Source organism: Pempheris klunzingeri, chromosome 22 (genome assembly GCF_042242105.1).
Source record: "Pempheris klunzingeri isolate RE-2024b chromosome 22, fPemKlu1.hap1, whole genome shotgun sequence".
In the NCBI taxonomy this organism is placed as follows: domain Eukaryota; kingdom Metazoa; phylum Chordata; class Actinopteri; order Acropomatiformes; family Pempheridae; genus Pempheris; species Pempheris klunzingeri.
The window spans coordinates 13,852,567-13,871,779 of NC_092033.1; the positions used below are offsets into that span (position 1 = coordinate 13,852,567).

The 19,213-nt window shown below is 40.0% G+C and overlaps 1 protein-coding gene across 1 annotated transcript in view; it reads right to left on the reverse strand.

Moving 5' to 3' along the window:
* LOC139221550 (plexin-B2-like) overlaps positions 1-19,213 on the reverse strand; it is a 166,959-nt gene that overhangs the window by 107,975 nt on the left and 39,771 nt on the right. Inside the window, exon 2 of the mRNA XM_070853452.1 lies at positions 8,167-8,219. The gene's annotated coding sequence lies outside the window, so the exon portion shown is untranslated. The remainder of the gene's footprint in view (positions 1-8,166; positions 8,220-19,213) is intronic.

Sequence of the window (19,213 nt, forward strand, 5' to 3'; positions counted from 1 at the left end):
ACACACACACACACACACACACACACACACACAGAGTTAATCAGTTTGTTTGTGAGGCCAAAGGCATGCAGGGCAAAATCCTTCTCTAAACTGTACTGTACTGTGTCAGCTCAGAGGGGTGATGGCTTTTCTCTAAGAATGATATAGGAGACCAATACTTTGGCTTTCATTTAATTTACTTTGATTAATTATGAGTTTATTAAAGAACCGATACTAAACAGATTAGGCCTTTACTATAATATGCATGAATAAGTTAGTAGAAGCAAGGCCGTAATTTTAACAGGGGATGTGACTCTCATTAAACTGAGGTATAAGGTGAATGTTCTGAGGACCATTTCTGCCCTGGATTGCGCCAACATACTATTGGTGGAGGTTATTGGGGCTTTAGCCTGAGACACTATTCAGGGCTGAAGATCACACAGTTGTATACTTTAACCTGATTTAGTGCCATACAGTGTAAGTATTGAGGTTCGATGCCTAGTCAGTATTTTAAAAGCATAATCACAGACTGGCGTACAGTCAAATTGCGTGATGCAGTGTTACCAAATAAGTAATTCAACAACTTTTGTAAAAAATAAATGTCATAAATGTGCCTTACAGACACAGTAGCTGCAGTAATTTGTCACATAAATATGAAAATACATCCAATTTCAGATTTGAGGAATAAAGAGGAGATGAAATGGAGAACACAGGGACGGAAGCAAAACAAAGCGGAGGTGGTGAGTGGGGAACAAGTGAGGGGAGAGATAAAATGTGGGATTGAACAGAGCTGCTGCAGTTTGTTTAACAGTCTGACAGGAAATGTTGAATTTGGCTCTATCAGTACGCTCTGATCAAGGCCACAGAGACGGACCGGCTCCGAAATGAAGTGGAGCCTAAATGGATCCATGTTGGTGGAGGAATTTCTTTGTTTACAGAGATATGTTTGGGGAGAGCTGAAGAGGGGGAAATGGGAAAAAGACGGAGGGCTGACAAATCTAAGATACACCTACCAAAAACCCAATATGTGAGCATTAAAGAAAAAACTTCTATAATGTCTCTAACCATTTGTTTGGATCTTTATCTTCTGTACCTACTTTTTGCTTCCCCTTTCTCCCCTTGTATCTCACCTCCTTCCGCTCTCTTTTCTCTCTCTAGGAAAACTATTTATCAAGGATTTATAAAGTAGCATTACCTTGCAACAAGTGTGATGATATCCCTTTATTTCCCCAGAGAAGGTTGACTGAACACTCACCTGCTTCTCACTGACTTAATTTTCATAATTCGAAGATGTCAAACACAACCACACTCCACTCCAGTTGGGCTCCAACGACTCTACTGATGTTTATCAAAGTCTGTTTTTTAGGGGTGTAAAGATTCATTGGTACAAACCGCAAATCAGTTTGAACTTAAAAGATACGACTACATCGATTGGTGGACTTCTGAGTTGATTTAAATGTAACATGGACCAGTTGGTTGCTGGTTCTAAAATTATAAACCGATTAACCGGGTTTTCGCTGCTAAATATGACCTTTCCAATCGCATGAGATTTCCATGGCGACCTTTACAAGACTAATGCTAATGTAATGTAATTTTCTTAGGCAGCAACACCATCATAAACAAAGTTTACAGTGCACAAAATCTAAAGTTTAGAAGACAGAATTGGAGAATTGGACAAAAGTCTGGCCATTTGTAAAGTGTGCAGAACAGCGATTAAATACAGCGGTAGCACGACAAATCTGAACACTAACCTGCTGAGATGTCATGGTGACACCTATGCGGTCGATGAAGAATCTGTGGATGCAAGTGCTAACACAGCTAGCACAAGCAAGAACACCAAAGACACAGTTCTTAAAACTTCTTCCAGCTATGACTAAGCCTAAAATTGGCAAGGTTCAAGTTAATCACGGCATCTATAGCCCGTTTCATAGTTAAGTCCTTACAGTGTAGTTGAAAGCAATGCCTTTCGCAACATAACAAATATGCTGAGCAGAGGTATAAGATATCAAGTAGACAGCACTTCACCAAGAAATGAGCGACTGAGTTTTATACCAAAGTAAAGATTGAAGCTGAACCAGTGGCAATAATGATCGATGTCTGGACTGAAGCCACGGATTCTTATGTGGCCCATGTATCTAGATCCAATATTCAAAAAGCAAATAAATGTTTAAAACTCCAGTAGTGGCCCTCTGTGATCAAGAAACTAAGGATCGACCATCATCTAAATGTAGTTTTGGGGGAAAAAAATTTTATGTTACGTTAAGAAAATATGTCTATCAGCCTTCAAAAACCCACATCAGACATAGCTGCTGTAGAGCAGGGATGGATGAGTTGAAAGGAGGGGGCAAACGTAGCTGGTTTTGCTCAACATGACTGACATTCCTCGGGGAAGAGGAGTTCAGAGAGAGCAGGGCTGATGGTAATTAACTGGTCTTTTTCCACCAACGTCAGTCTCATCAAAACTCTCTCCCGACGGGCATCTCTGCACATTAAAGTATACCTCACAAGTATGAGGTGTTGACCATGTAAACAAAATCCTACCACTTCCAATCTGATGCAACCAACGGGCGTGGGAACTGGGCTGACAATGCAGCCTTGGTGTAAATCTATGACTTTTCCATGGCCTTTCCATTACTTAGCGAGAGCGCTTCAATGACTTGGGTGGATAGAAATGTTCTTTCCTGGTGTAATACTGTTGTTTTTCAAAATGTCAAACAAGTTCGAAAATATTCCCCTTCAGGGAATTTTCAGAATTTCCTTTTAGCATTTCAGAAAGAGACTTAATTTCTGCGAACAAAATAAAACAAAAATAATAATAATGAATTTCTCCTATCCTATCCTCAACGGCCCAATGTAACACATGGATTTCTCCATGACAGTCCAACATTGCATTTCCTCTTTGCAGGATCGTCCAACAAACTGAAGAACTTGCAACGATGCAGCATTACCAGGCACTACATCAACCAATTAAAAGTGTGTGATATATGAGCACATTCCTGATTGTAAAGCATGTCACCTAAACAGCATAATTCTCCTATTTACCTTGATGAGACAGAAGAGAGAATGACTACTTTCTACAACTGTAAAATCCTGCCTAACAGTCTGATAAGCTCTTCCTCTATGGTATTTCCTTTTCCTACCAGTACCTGAAGTAACAGCCAACTTCGACACAGAGCTGTTGTTGATTTGAACTTGTCCAGCGTTTTCAGCCCCAGCTGTAGGCTAATCAGGCTCAGCTGTGGTAGGCCGAGCTTCACTGAAGTTAAAAGACAAATGACCGAGCTGAAAGCACTGCCCGTTTCCCTCAGCAAAAACATGACAACCTCGGTCATCTCGTGGCTTAACAGGATAGACCTATCTGGTTCTGCAATTCTTCTCATTGCTGATTCATCTCTTGGTCTATCAAATGACATCAAACTCTCTTGTTTTGTCTGACCAACAGTCCAAAACCCAAAAGATGTAAGATAATATATTCCTTTATTAGTCCCACGACGGGAACATGTACAATCTTAAATTCACACGAATATAAAACAGAGAAAAGCAACAAATCTGCACATTTAAGAAACTGGATCTTGTTGAATTACAACAGTATCAAAACAGTTGCCAATTAATTTCTACCACTCACCTAATACATTATTTTGAATGGCTGTTTCAGCTCTTGATGTTGCCATACTGTTTCCTGGAAGCTGCATTAAGCACATTAATCATTCTATTTTACGGACTATCCTTGGGGCCACACAACTTGCATGGCTAAAAATGATTTTGTTTAATAGAGTCTCATCATCTGTCTCCTCAAAATATTCATTAATAATTATTCTGGCATAAATCTGGTAACTACTTAATAGCTGCTGCTTGGTGGAAACGTAGCTACGAAATCAGAAATCAAAATGTAAAAAGCCACATGGGTTACAGAGCACAACTTCATGTGAAAAACTGCCTCAGTTTGATTTTTCTTAATTGCAGACATCTATTTTTTTAAAATCAGTAAATACAATCCCCCAAACCCCACACACCCATGTGTCTCCACGGAGCTTAATCGAGCAGAAATGCAATACAAAAAAATAATATTCCAAACACACAATCGGACTCCAGTGAAAAGGCACGGCACCCACCCGAAGCAGCAGCAGTGAAAATCAGAACTTCTCTCCCTCCCTGCAACAGAAAATGAAATGCCAAGCCTGGCTAAGGACATAATGAAAAAGCTATTATCAGCATGAGCTTTCATCAGCACTGCATTCAACCATGTTCAATACCAACTGATTCTCTCATCTCACGCTGTACCCATCTGAATGCTGGGATATAATAAAGGAGGTGAGATAAGAGAGAGAGAGATCACTTCTTTTTTTCCCCCAACCCCCCCTCTCCCCACCAAGAAGTGCATCAGCACATTTACAGACGAGACAAAGTTTTTGTGAGCAACACACGGACACATTCGCCACCGCAAAGGCCATCATAATCAGCCTTACATTGTAGGAATCTGATATACTGAAATCATTAGTGGAGCCTGTATGTACAAATACACAGACTTTCTTTACCTCCTGCATGCGTGTCCATTCATCAGTCCGTCTTTTCATTTTACCGCTTTGTGTCTAATTCTTGATGTATTTATTCTCTCCATAAGTCTCAATCCATCTGTCACCTCCAGCATTACCGAGTCTGAATTCAAATACACCCGCTTCATACAATATTCAACGAAATATTGAATTATATATATATCATGATACAATATTCAAACTATATCCGGCATATATTAAGGTCTAATGAGGAGGGGCTGAAGTCGGGCCTGTCAGGTATGAACTGTGCATCAAATTGAGATATGACAGCTATAGTGTGACTCTCAGTATCTTAAATACTTCCGATATTTTGAAATATTACATTTAATGCGTATCTGCAGAGACCCCCCAAAATTAGAGGTTGATGACATAACATGTACTGCTTCTGTGAACAGTACAACATGTGTATTTTAAGGACAGAAAGGATCATTTCAGTGTATTACAACCTTGACTGAACTTCAGTACCTTTTTCCTCTATACAGTGAATATATAAGTCTAATCCTAATGACTTCACTGAATTCAGACAACACTTTCGATTTTAAACCACATCCTCATCCACTTCTGTCTGATTAACTATCAACAGGTCATGCATCTCTGTTAGGTGGAACATTTTCACCATGCTACAATGTAACCCTTCAGTCTTTAAACACACAACTGCCTCCTTCTGACACTCATTCTCACTGCCACAGAATCACTCCTGCAGGGCAAATTTGGAGCTCACAGGAAATTGAGAATGCTCTTTGTTAATTGCAAACATGAAGACTCTGAGGTAAAATAAAATGATATTGGAGGTTACACAATTTCAGGTGTATCTGAGGATGCTTGTGCTGTATCTCAGTGGCTTTTGGAGTGTTTGGAACATGTTTGATTTGCATGTGTTCCCTTTTTGGTATTTGGGATATGATAATTAATTTGTGGTTTGTTGCATTGGTCCTAATATTTTCAGATCTGTGTGATATAACATGCATGTATGGAAAAGGCTGCAACTATCCAAAAATCCAACTAATCACTTGATTATTTTAGATTATACTACAAAACATCAGAACATAGTGGAAAATGCTCATCACATCTCCAAATGTATTGTATAACCCTCACAATTGTTTGGCATTTGGCCTTCAACACTTACTGTACAAAATCAAAAATGTATTTTCTGTCAATCTACTAATCAATTGACTAATCCCTTTAGGTCTAGCATTAAATGGCTCCAACTGACATTAACAAAACCATTCGAAAAAAAAGATCACATTCAAAAGATGTTTTACTTTCCTCCCACAATCCTTCACGCCATTTGACAACTTAAAGAACCCCTTGCCCTCTTTTCTTGAAATGATAATACAGCTCTACAATCCCATTTACTCACCACCAATCATAACAAGGGTGGGAGGGTGGGAGGATCCAGGGGAAGAAGACAGCTGAGATATTCTTGTATCGTGTGCAGTCTTCCAAATGTGCAATAATTCACTTTAAGTTGGTTTCTCTCTCTGCTGGACCAAATAATCCATCCATAATAGCGCACATGTTCACCAACTATGACTGAAAGCTGAGATACTCTGTCTGCGTGTGAGTCTTTAGCAGGGAGACTTTTCTGGAGCAGGAGAGGAACTGTTACATGTGTTGACAGTAATACTGACAGTGCCTGTCTTCTCTAGTGTATGCGTGCCTGTGTGTGTGTGTGTGTGTGTGTGTGCGCGTCATTTGTAAGTGTGCAAGTGGAGTTCACATTTTTGAGCCAGCCTTCACAGCTGCAGCTCCCCTCTGAGACGCACAAACACCCACACACACAAACAAAGATGCTAACACACTGAACTTCCTTCTACAGAACTAACTATGGCTTTCCTGCACACCTCCCACAGGAAAGCGTGTACATGAAACGTGTGTTTGTGTGTGTGTGTGTGTGTGTGTAAACAAAGATTTAAGATGTGCTTTATATTCCCAAAGCTAGTGTCTCAGAAAAATATAGAAACTAGAGTATGACGATATATAGAATAGAAGGGGTTTGGATGGAATATTACAACTTATATTTCTTATATTTCGTCCATTTACGGAATCATTTTATGTCACAAAAACACAAATAATAAATATCCATTAAAAGGTACCACGCCCCAACATTTTAGCATAATTTAGTCTGATCATCTGTCAAAATAATCTCAGCCGAAGGTCTACTTTCTTGCTTTTTCACTGCACTGAACAATTGTTTAAGTGCAATCAGGAACTAGATGGCAAATTATTTTCTGCAGTTAAATGCAGATAAAACTGCCTCTGATGACCTTCACTCAGCGGTCAGGCGGAGCCGTGGTGCCTTATCTTCGTCCTCTTGGTCTGGTCTGCGTTATCTCGGTGTGATTTTTGACCGATCCTTGAGCTTCGATGGTCACATTAGGACGCTAACTCGATCATGTTTCTTTCACCTGAGAAACTGAAGGCTTTTGGACTAGTGTAATTCTCTTTTCACCTGCCTTGATAAATTCTCCTTACATCATCCAGCAGATGCTCACACACTCCACCTATTTGAGCCTTTCTGCAATGGCTTCCGCTTAATTTTAGAATTCATTTTAAAATGTTAGTGTGCACTTATGAAACCCAACATGGACAGGCTCCACAGTCCATCATGGGCCTCTTGCACTCCCACACCATGAGTCGAACTCTTAGGTAAATTGGACATGTTTTAAGGCTCGGGTTGAATGTGCTTTCCAGTTAGCAGCCAATAAGCTTCGGAATAGCCTCCCAATAAGCTTGAGGTTGTTGGACTCTGTGGGCAGTTTTCGATACTCGATGCTGCAGATCTTGGTTGTTACCATGAATGTACTGAGATTTAACTGTGACTGGTTTCGTTCAGTTCAAAAGAAACGATCTGCGTTGTGGTGAGTTCAAATACTTTGCGCTTAGTGTAGGAAAAAGCAAATATAATAGCTTTGGTAAATAGACATTGTTGAATATTAATAGCCATCCTGTCACTGTACTGCAGACTGTTTGTGATAAACATCAGCACAATTCCATAAATGCTTTATTATTACAGCTGAACTTCTTCCTGTGTCAATGGTATTATCAGACTTGCCTTCCTGTATGCTGTTTATCGCCCCAACAGCCTCCCATGTGTTTACACACACACACACACACAGTGCAGGGCTTCACATAGGAGAAATAATGTGTGTTTGCTTGTATTGTAAAACCAAATAATTACGCAACAGCTCTGCATTGCTATGCATTGACACAGCAGCTCTAGTTTAATGAACTGCTTTTATGAGAACTTTATATGCCAAAGTCACCAAAGTCATTTGAATTCATCCTCTGGTTCATTATCTCTCTTGATCCATTTCCATAATTACTTGTTTACCACCAAAACCAAACCAAGAATCAACCAAAATGGAAAAAAGTTCAAATAAATTGTGGGCGTAACACGTGAAGTTTGTTTTTCAACTGTGAAATGTCCTCCTCATTTTCAAAAACACCCCTACAGCTCAGGGAATTTAAAATATACAAATGAATATTTACATTGAAAAATGTGACTCAGTATTGGCCTCAAAATCCAGCATTGGCCCGGCAATTGAGAGCAGATTATCTCTCGAAGAATAAATAGACACTGTTTGAAAAGCAAGATTAGAGTAAAGATGATTAAGTCTTATTCTTGACTTACCTGTTCAGTCTTCAGGTCTGTTGATTTAAGATGACATGAAGCACCTCACTCTCCTGCACAAAACACAAAAGTTACACTCGTTAATTCGCAGTCTGGTTAAATTTGGCTTTATTTCAATTACGAGATAATTCATACAAATGAAGAAATCCACTAGACTCTATTCAAACGGAGTCTACAGTCATTTGACAAAGGTTTACATTTTCAAATTGTACAATGAACTTCATTAATACTGATGAAAACCACAAATACACATTCAGGGATGACTACAACCATGGCAACAGTTTGAACATCAAAAACATGCTGGGTGAAATCCTCAGTAAATTATTTTTAGCTAGAGTTGGAGTTTTATAAGAATTCTCCCATGGGGCCTTTGGAAGTGTTTCATCAGCTCTCGCGGTCAATTAGAGTTAAAACATGTAAATGTTGGAAATTGAAGCCATGAGGTAAAAACTGCCATTTGGAGGAAGGTTAATTATGCAGAGAAACAGCTAAAACGTGTCGAGATAGGAACAGCAAGAAAGTCAACTTTAGAGGAGACGACGCCCACACATTATCTCTGTTGAAAGAGCTGGGTGGGGGGAGTGCTTGACAAATTAGGACACACAGGCACACACACACACACACATACACACTGATGCTAATTACAGTTAATGGAGGCAACGTTCAGCATCCAATTTTTTTTCTGTGACTCAGCCTAATCAGACTTTACTGGTCCATGTAATCTGGACCGAACTAATAAACCACCTACACTACCAATCATCCATGAGTCACAACACTTAACTCCACAATCTGGCAGGGTGATCAACCCTCACATTAACACAGTGCTTCATAGTCACCATTGATTAGACTGATTCCATGGTCTTCATGTTGTGGACATCCTGCTCCAAGTTCTTTCCATGTAGGACCAATTTCCTCCAAGCTTCATACAAAGGGATTTTTACTCAGCAATGATCATTTGACTCAGAAAACTACATCATGCATCACTGCTATTAGTTGCATCTTATTTGTGAAGGCCACAGCAAACGGCGAAAACTTTAAGGAACAACTACAATTCCTCGAGTTGTAGCTGGTCAAAGACAGGATTCTGGGTCAGATGTAAGGTAAAAGGTGTTGTAAGTGAAACATAAATGTTTAAAATCTCATTTGGCTGGCCATGATGTAAAAAGAAAATTGGCAAACGCTCAAAAGGCAAATACTTTTGCAGAGGTTTCAGAGTGCACTGAATTAGTTACGTTTATTATAGGGAAAAAGGTTCCCACATGCTGAATAGATGCAACCAAAGTTGTATGACATCAAGTCTCCTTCAGGTACAATTTGATTACCAGGGGGTCCATTTATAGATGAGCTCACACTTGTATACACACCTGGGTTAAATCAGGTGAAGTCTATGTATGAAACTTCCTGGTCACATGATGACAACATTCGGTAATGTCAAAATTGTACTTGTTAAAATCATCTACACGTTCAGTGTGCTGGCGCCTTTTTCTTCCTACACTGTTTTTGCCTTTTTGTATCATGTTGGGATGTGCACACACCTAATGAAAAACTGATTATCTTTATCACAGAAAACAGAATTAGAATCCATTTTGGCATCATTGTTCACTTTTGGGACAGGTTTTAGTTATTCAAGTAAGTGAAGCAGCTTCTTAGAAAATAAGAAAAATGTAAATTGCAATTCCTTGGCCCACGGCATTAAGTTTCCTTCAAGTCTTAATTTACATTTGTTAACTAGTTTTTGAGCTACTCTGCTAATAACCAAACTAACAACAAAGTGAATCAAAAGTGTACCATCCTTGGCAAGTGGAATGAGCTGTTTCTCAGAGTGTGTCCCTGGAGATTGCTTGGCAGAGGTGGTTAGTCCTGGCCGTGGATACTCGATGCAGACTTTGTCGGGTAAAACTTGTGTCGAGCTGGTGATTTTTCACGTTTTTTTTTTTTTTTTTAATGCCTGCTGTTTGACCTGCAGCACAGTGGTAAGTTTTTTTCCCCCCCTCGCATATCCCCACCAGATTTAGCCCTTTGTTCTACTTTTCTGAGCTTGTAGAAATAGGGTTTGTCTTTCATCCAGACATTGTGATGTGCAGCTCTGATGAATAACCACAAAGCAGAAACACGATGTGATTGATCAATTATGGTCATCTACTGGGCTGAATCAGACCAACCTGAACTTATCTTGTAATCAGTTTAGCTGCGAGATGATGGTTTAAATAATCCACTCACTTTAGATACGGTTTTTCTAAAGCTTAATATATGCCATTAAAATGGGTGTTCTTTATTTCAGGTGAGGTGCATCTCCACTATAAAAAGACGGCAGGAAATCATCTGCATCTTACAGTCTCTACAAACTTTTGTCTACGAAGCAATGTTTGTAGATTGGTGGCAATTTTGTTTTTGTTTTTTTTTTACATCTACTAATATCTATATGTGGAGGTGGACGTGGTTGGCATTTAGCTGCAGGGGAGAGAGGTGTGGGGATGGCTAGGTGAGCTGGTGCTTGTTATCTAATCACACTCTGTTCATGCAGTAAAGGACACACACACACACACACACACACACACACACACACACAGGAGAGAGCGGCTGGCCTCCTTGGAGTTAACATTGTACTTTTGTGTTTGCATGAACTAAGGCCATCTGGAGCGGCCAGGCAAGGTAGCAGAGATGCAGATAGTGAGTCAGATTTTGTGCTGTTAAGGCATATGTGGACTTCATACAGAGAGGACTGATCGAAGTGCTGTGTGAGTCTGTTCTGTGCTGCAGAGGACCCACAGTGATGTCCGACATCACTGTTACACTATATTTAATATTTGATTAATCAAAGCTCATTATTGTCTCAATGGAATGATCCTTTAGTCTATAAAATTTAAGTTACAATGTTCCCAGAGCTCTAGGTAACATTTATAAAATGCCTTTTTTTGCCCGACCAGCAAGAATTGCTGCTTAAAAATGTACAATAACGATCAATCAATAATCAACTAATCGTTACTCAATCTAACACAACAAAGTGACTTAAAAAATTGAAGGAGAAATGTACACTTTACAGGGCCCTGTGTCAGATAGCAGGTTAAACAATCTCTGAGCCAAACCCTGAGATGGAAAACTCATTCAGTTCCACATCAACTGATCAGACTTTGTTTAAGCAACTCTGAGCTGGTTGAACCTGACGGAAGCACATTCAAGGTGAACATAAAAAAAGCCATCATCAATGGAGCTCTGATACTAGGACTCACCGTGGCAACAGGTAAATAATGTTTTAATCCAGTTACTGATGCACATATATACGGACTGTGCACAAAGAGAGTGTAAAATAAAAGTGTAAATTAATTCCCCATCTACCAGACTTGGATTTTTAATGGATGATAAAGTGATGTAATCTGACTGTGTATTAGACCACAGCCTTCCATTTTACTCTCCTTACAAAAGTTGGGTAACCTATTAGAAGGGAGAGAAGGGACAGTTGGAAGGACTTTAACATGTTCACTCTTTAATTAACTGGATATTATGCATCCATCCAACCATCTGCCAATTGATCCTGCATCTATCCAGCGGTAAATACAACCGTCTGTACCCCAGCACAGTGTGTCCTTGGGACTTAATAAACTCTCCAGCATTCAAGAGCAGTGGCTGTTCATGTTTCTATATCTCATTAGCCTGGAGATCACAGAGATGTAATTTGTAAAGTAATAAGAAGTCCTTGTGTTCCAATAGTGAGGTTTATTATACATTTTCATGTATTTCCTTATAGAGTGTAAGAGACACATATGGCAAAGATTTTAGTTTTTCATTTAGCAATGAATCATAGAACAGTTCAGTCACAAGGAGAAACAAACTGTGGCAGTAATTGCTTTCCTTTATTAAACAGCCTGTAATAGAAGACAAGATGATTCAATCTTTTAGGTCTAAGATATTTAGATGTTTAACCCTCTATAGTCCAGTTTGCCAACAGGGTTAAACAACACATGCTAGTGATGGGGACTCCGTAGAATGTAATGGACAAACTTGCAGCAGCTGTCAGCAATACTACGCCAGTGCTGGTGCTAACAAGCCTGCAGCTAAAAATATCCCGGTTACCTGTGATATTTAATGTAGTGCTAACAAAGAGAAACTGCTCCGACTCGTGGGCTTGTCTCTCGAGAGCAGACATCCTGTCTGCAACAGCGGAGCCGTCAACACAAGCCCCATTAACACTGGTTATATCTATAGCTTGGGTTGACTGTAGTGAAAAAAGGCAAAACTGGTAATGCTAGGCAGGCTAGGTTAAGCTATTGAGGCCATCATCAACACCATTAATGGGTCAAAATAAACATCCGTCCATCCATCCATCCATACCACCTTTGGGCTGTGGGAGGAAGCCGCAGCACCCAAAGAGAACCCACACAAGCACAGGGGGAACATGCATACTACCCAGCCGGCCAGCTGGTTCAAACCTGGAGAAACCTCCAAACCTGTGAGGCTAACCACAAAGTATGATGTCTAAAGTAATCTAGATACAGCACTTTAAAGTGAGCGCTGTTAAAGTGCCAGTGGAACCATGAAAGACTAGAGATCATGAAATGAACAAATTAAAACAGATGACACAACCCCAGCGTTTTTAAATCATTCACATTTGGCTGAGTAGCTACTGACACACTTTTCTGTGTCACAAACTCGGAACACTTTGTTATCATTGGTTTATCCCGACTTTAAAAGCAACTCAATACCAGTTCAAGACCCCTGCATTGCTCTGATGCTGCAGTGATGTAGAAGTGTACTCGGGGTGCGGCCTGTGCACTGTGACATCACTGCTGGGTGTGGTCAGAGTTTCAATCCGCACAGCTCAGTGAAAAAAAAAAAACACCTTGCAGCTGGGTGTTAAGTTACTCTTTAAAGGATGCTCTGAAACCGCTGTATTCAAAAAAGCCCTAGTGGCTGGAAATCCAATAAAAGAAGGAGTTAACGCCTGCATTCTTGGAATTCCCCTCCCCTGTAGTATTGACGCCTGTATCAAATGACGATTGCTGAGAGAAACAGGGAGAAGAGACGTATGAGTGTGTTAAGAAATGGGAGTGCAAGTAAACACATACATCCAATAAGCTAAAGGACCACCGGAGAACAAACATTATACACACTGTGGAAAAAAAAAAAAAAGAAACACCGGATGAGGAGAAAGAGATTTAGCTTCAACGCATGCAAACTGAAACCTGCATATACTGCAACCACACACACACACACACACACACACACACACACACACACACGCCCCTCTGCTGTATGACAGATGGAGAACGAGCGTTGACTGCTGTGATGTGATTTGCAGGTTGATGTGTTTTTGCTGGAGGAGTATTTCATGATACTTTATTACACTTAGAGTCTTTTAAATCAACGAAAACACTCGCACACACACACACTCGTACGGAGGGAGGAGAGGAGCCTTGTAAATCAGTTGTGCTGGCTGCTTGTTATCTGAGAAATGCCAGCTATGAGAGCAGGGCGGTACAGTGAGCTGAAGGCTGTGCAGCTGAGCTTTCTCTCCCTTTACTGACGAGTGGAAGCCTCAGTGAACAGCAGGGAGGCGGCGAGCGGCTGCCAGGTCGAGGTAAGAGGAGCATCACAGTGTGCAAGTAATGATGAAACATTATGAAACAACACTGTATGCTTAGCTAATGTTACAATATGGATCGTCACACGGTTACGTAACCAACTGAGTCACAGCTGAACTGGTTAGACCAGTTGTCTGTTGACCACTTTGCTCTAGAAATAAAACCAGTAATCATCAGTGTGTGGTCCAGCATCAATAATGACAGATCCTGTATTTATCTTACACCTGAGCAACACTACACTGTTTTTGGTTTATTCTAATGCAACATTTTGATCTGATTCCACTAAAGTATGCGTTATAAGTTGCTTTCCAATCCCAGTTTGGCACAACTCAATATACATTTTGCTGGATATAGTCGTGCTTTCAAGTTAAGCTGTACAAAGCACGATACAACGTTTTTCACTCAAATGTATCAGCATCAACTCTCAGAGTTCTCTCTCTGAGCTGGCACTGGCCTTTGCTTCTGAAAGTTTTTACGTTTTTGGACGCTGTCAAATTATTCCAAAGAAATGAAACTAATATGAAGAAAAGATATGCAATATATTATGTAATTGTTCAACCGCTTATTTCACATCTATAGGGTTAGGTACTGGTGCTAAAATGATACATATTGGAGGTATTCTGAAAATATATTTGGCAACACAAATAAAATCACCAAGACCCATGTGTGGTCACGACCCAACCCCAGTCGGAGGCTTTGCTGTTTGGAGATTAGCATTCTTTGGGGAAATAGACAACAAGACACATGGATTTCTGTGGGACGTTCTTTCTATTCAGATATTTAAATGTAAAGCCGTTCAAAGAGCCATCGAACGTCTGTCTTTTGAGTATCACATTGCGTATTGAACTCCTGAAGGCTTGAAATGTGACTGTGAGAACCTTGTAGCTTGGATTTAAAGTGGATAAAAGTGGATTCCAATCGCGATACAGCGTTAGAGCAAAAAAGCATCAAACTGGAACTTAAATGTCTGGTAGATTCAAAGCTTAGTCCATCAACAGACAATCGCTGCTGTCTTGATAATCAATCAAGTCATTCATCAGTGAGGATTTGCAGCTTTAATCTGTTTTACATCATTGTACATTTGTTACCTTCGAGTTTCTGAGTGTTGGGCAGAGAAATCAAGAGATGCTAAGATGTAGATTACAGACTGATCATAACAACAATTGTTCAGCTGCAGATCTAGTCAATGAATAACAAACTTCTCAAACTCCTGCAGCATAATCCACTTCAACACGGCCATAAACTCTACTTCCATGCTGGAGGGTCGCCTCCTCACACCTGCCAAACTCCATGAGCAGTAGCATAGTACTAGCGTAGTATTAATGACTTACTGCGGTTGTTTTGCAACACAAAAAAGATTTTCGGAAGAGTATTCACAGGCGCAAACATCCGCTATTGACTGTTAAAATTAAACAGCAACAATCTATTATTATTGGTCTTGAAAAGCTTTTGTTTTCTGCTTGCCAGTGTTTCTAAAAGGGATCATCTTATCTTAAATACATTATGCAGAAATGTGACTGTTGCTGTGAGGGTGCAGCTCACCAAACAGAGACACTGCGAGGTTGTAATAATCAGAGATTTTGAATTGAGGATTAATTAACAGTGGTGGTAATTTTTCTTTCTTTAAGCCAAATATGTCGTGTTTTGAAAATTAAAAGCATTTTTCTCATCAATCTTGAACTCGCCCTCTCCTCCTCCCATCCTCTATCTGGTTCATGCTCTCTGCTTTTCTCTCTGAATCTCTCCTTCACAGCCTCAGTGTTACTGCTCAAACTGTGTGGTTAATCCACTGTGGCATGGTAAAGGCTTTACACACACAAACACACACAGAGACACACACACAGGTCTGTGCCTGTAGTGGAAGCCTTGCAGACATGGGATTTCCTTTCACATCCAATTGAGACCAAAGAAACTTGGTGAGAAGAGCATGGAAAAGATAAGCTGCAAATACACGCACACGCACACACACACGAGTGCACTGTCACGCAAACATCTGTGTAAATATCAAACCGGCATCGCACACAAACATCAATAGCCTGAACACAATGTTAACGTGATATAACATGCAGCTTATAAACCCCCCAAAGAGACATCAACTGTACACAAAAACGGCCACCCTCCACCCACCAACAAGCACACACACACACACACACACACAAAGTGATCGTCTTCTGTGGGAGTATGTAGACAGGAATTTGTTGGGACGTAATTACAATGTGGAGTCTGAACAGCATCCGATTAAGATCCAGAGGTTTTATGGCAGGCCTTTGAAGAGCTTTGAGAGCCGCAGCTCAACCTGTTTTAGCAGACCAGACTACACACACACACACACACACACACCGCAGAAATGGAAGCCAAATGTGGAGCTTCTTTTGGTTGCAAACACACCGGTTTGCCAGCCCAAAATGCGAAAAAAATGTGATTTAATTAGGAATATATATGACAGATAATGAAATTCTGCGGCGGATTCAGAGGTTGCAGATACACAAACCTATTGTCTTCCTCACTTTCTCACTCCAGCGTTACCTGGAGATGCTGGATAACTGCAGAAGCTCAAAACAACAAGTCATTTGTAATGGTAAGTCTAGAAATGTGGCAGCAATATACTGTGGCAACATGATGCGTTTGTTAACTATGGCTGATGTTTTTAATATGATCTTGTAGATAGTTGAGGGTGGAGAGCACAGGCAAATATGGAAGGAGAGGAGAAATGATATGCAACACAGATACCACAGATACCAGATGGTATCAGGACGCAGGATATTGTGACCACATGGACTGTGCAAGAGGCCGCCAGCACACCCCGACATTAACTCAGTATCTCTGATTTAATGGGGTATGTTGCAATGCTGTGATAAAATCAAAGCTCGAAATTGAAACTTAAAGTTGCCTTAACTAATATTTTTACACAAGCAATACATCAAGTGTGTATGTGCAGTGTGAAAGGGGGTTGGCCGTCATGACGAGGCCACAAAGAATTATCACCTACGCTGCAGCTTTCCTCAACCTTACAGAGAGTTTTAGCGCCTCTCAGCTCACAACATTAGCTGGTTCCAGTTTTTCCACTATGGCGATCTGCTGCTTCTCTGCATTTGTATTGGATTTGTTTTTTTGGTTACAGAAAACCATTCAAACATTTGAAGACTTCACGTTAGAATCTAACAGTATCTTAGTATCTGTTTATGGTCGACTGCTTTACACCATGACACAGGAAGAGGCCACAAATACATCTGAAACTCATAGTTGGCGGACAGTGGAATGCATGAAAGGTCCTGAGCTCTTCATATACAGTATATTAGTGCAGTGCTGCTCATTGCAGTATTAACTGGCATAATGCTGGTTTCTATTAGATCAAATGGTGAGAATGAAGGCTTTGCACTACTCAGGTTTCCTCTACAACTCCGACAACTAATCAATAAATCACTGCAGTGATCCTGAATTATCCATCATCAACACAATCCTTGACTTTCACAGGACGAGTGTTTGCGTCTCCTTCCTGCATCTCGACCATCAGCAGCAACAATATGAATCTTTGACTCATGAGGGGTGCAGGATAATCACTGATGCCATGTTAGGGAATATAATACACCCTCATAAGCTCACTCTTTATTGGCATCTCAGGCATAAGGGCTAATGTTCACATGAAGATAGAGAAGAGTGTGTGGACTGGAAACAAATGTAATTACCCGAGTTGAGAACTTTCCAGAAGGCATTATTGATTTTCTGCAGTGCCAAAAAATGTCTAACAAGTTTATGCTTAGAGAGGCATAAGGAAAAATACAAATGTAGGGAAACTTCTTTCAAACATGGATACGGAGAAGTTTGATGGATTACAATCATTTAGGTTTGAGATTATCAACATTATCCCGCTTCTCTGTGGGTAATTTATTTAAACATATCAGTGCATTTAAGCAGATAAGTTGGTGACAAATGTTTTTTTAGACCCTCATACTGGACGTGAGGGACTAATAGAAAGTGTTTTCCACAGATGCTTTGTGCTGACCGTCTGCAACTAGTCAACCAAACAATCTGTTTCGTCAGGAGAAAAAATGATGCAGCAGCAGAATTTTGATCTATTTTGATTCTCCTCATAAATAATGCACTGTAGTTGACAAGTCTATTAGAAGGCACATTTTTCGCAATAATCATCATTCAAAACAAAACACAGAAAGCAGTTGCTGTGTCATATATCATAGATTATGAGTGTATCTAGTATGTAAGAGGTACAAGTTGTAAGTCTGTTATTAATCATGTCTCTCAAACTCTTGATTTCACAAGTGATATAAACAATCCGCTGTCTGTGAGGAAATTCATTTTATAAATCCTAAAATCATCATTCAACATTCATCAACAGTCCGGTGCGACAATGAGGAGTGATTCACCATTCAGAGGAGATTCATCCAGGGGTGAACTTGACAGGATTAGAGAAAAGTCGACTGACACAGAGAAGTTAATCTTTCAACCCTAAAACCAAAACTTCAATGCAAAATGCAGCCTTGAATACTGTACACAGAGCTGTTCCAGTCATTCAGATTGGACAGACAGCCATTGGACAAATAACTGAAGTCGATTTTCTTTAAGCAGATTTGCCCTCTCTGAAGTTGGATTTTAGTCACTTCTCTCCACAATAAGTCTTACTGACATTAATGTGTGTTGTGTTCTGACCTTAATGCGTTCTTGAAGTTTTACAGTGGGTTTATAAGGTTTTCTGATGTCAGTAAGCACCATTTGATACAATCACAAGACAAATCAAGGCCAAACAGAGACCATTTCCTGCACTGTAAACCTTGGCTACATGGTCTTATCCTAAAATGACTAGTCTGCACCTTTTATCACTCCTTTAAATGTGCAGTTTGTCGGATTTTGGGGATCTAGTGGCAGAAATTGAATATACAATTCTTAATTATGTTTTGAGTAGTGTGATAATCCCATGACACTAAGAACTGTTTCATTATCTTAGACCCAGTCTTCCACAGTCTGTCATGTTTCTACAATAGATGCCACAGTTCCCAGAATGGACAAACATGACTCTTTGTGCTTTTATGTTTTGACAAGTCTGAGAACCAAAATTTTGACAAATGGAAGATCATACTTAAAAAAAACACATAAATCCTTATCAGGCACCATAGTTTCTAGTACACATGTGGAATGGCAAAACAAAACACGAATGAAACATAAAATGATTGTATGCATCAGATTATTATCGTATAATATAGCATTATACTATTATATATAATATATTGCTCATGAAGGCGTGCTTTCTTCTTGTGTGAGGGAACTATGTAACCTCCAATTGTAAAATCTGTTCCAGAAGACAGCAAAAGTTAGAACACTCTAACTTTGGACGGCAACGCTGTCTACCATAACCGCCTCACTTTTCCTGCTCTCGTCCACTAAAATGACTTTGTCTGTCTGAATCCATGCCAATGCAACGTTAGCAAGTATAATGTTTGCTGTCTTTCATGGCA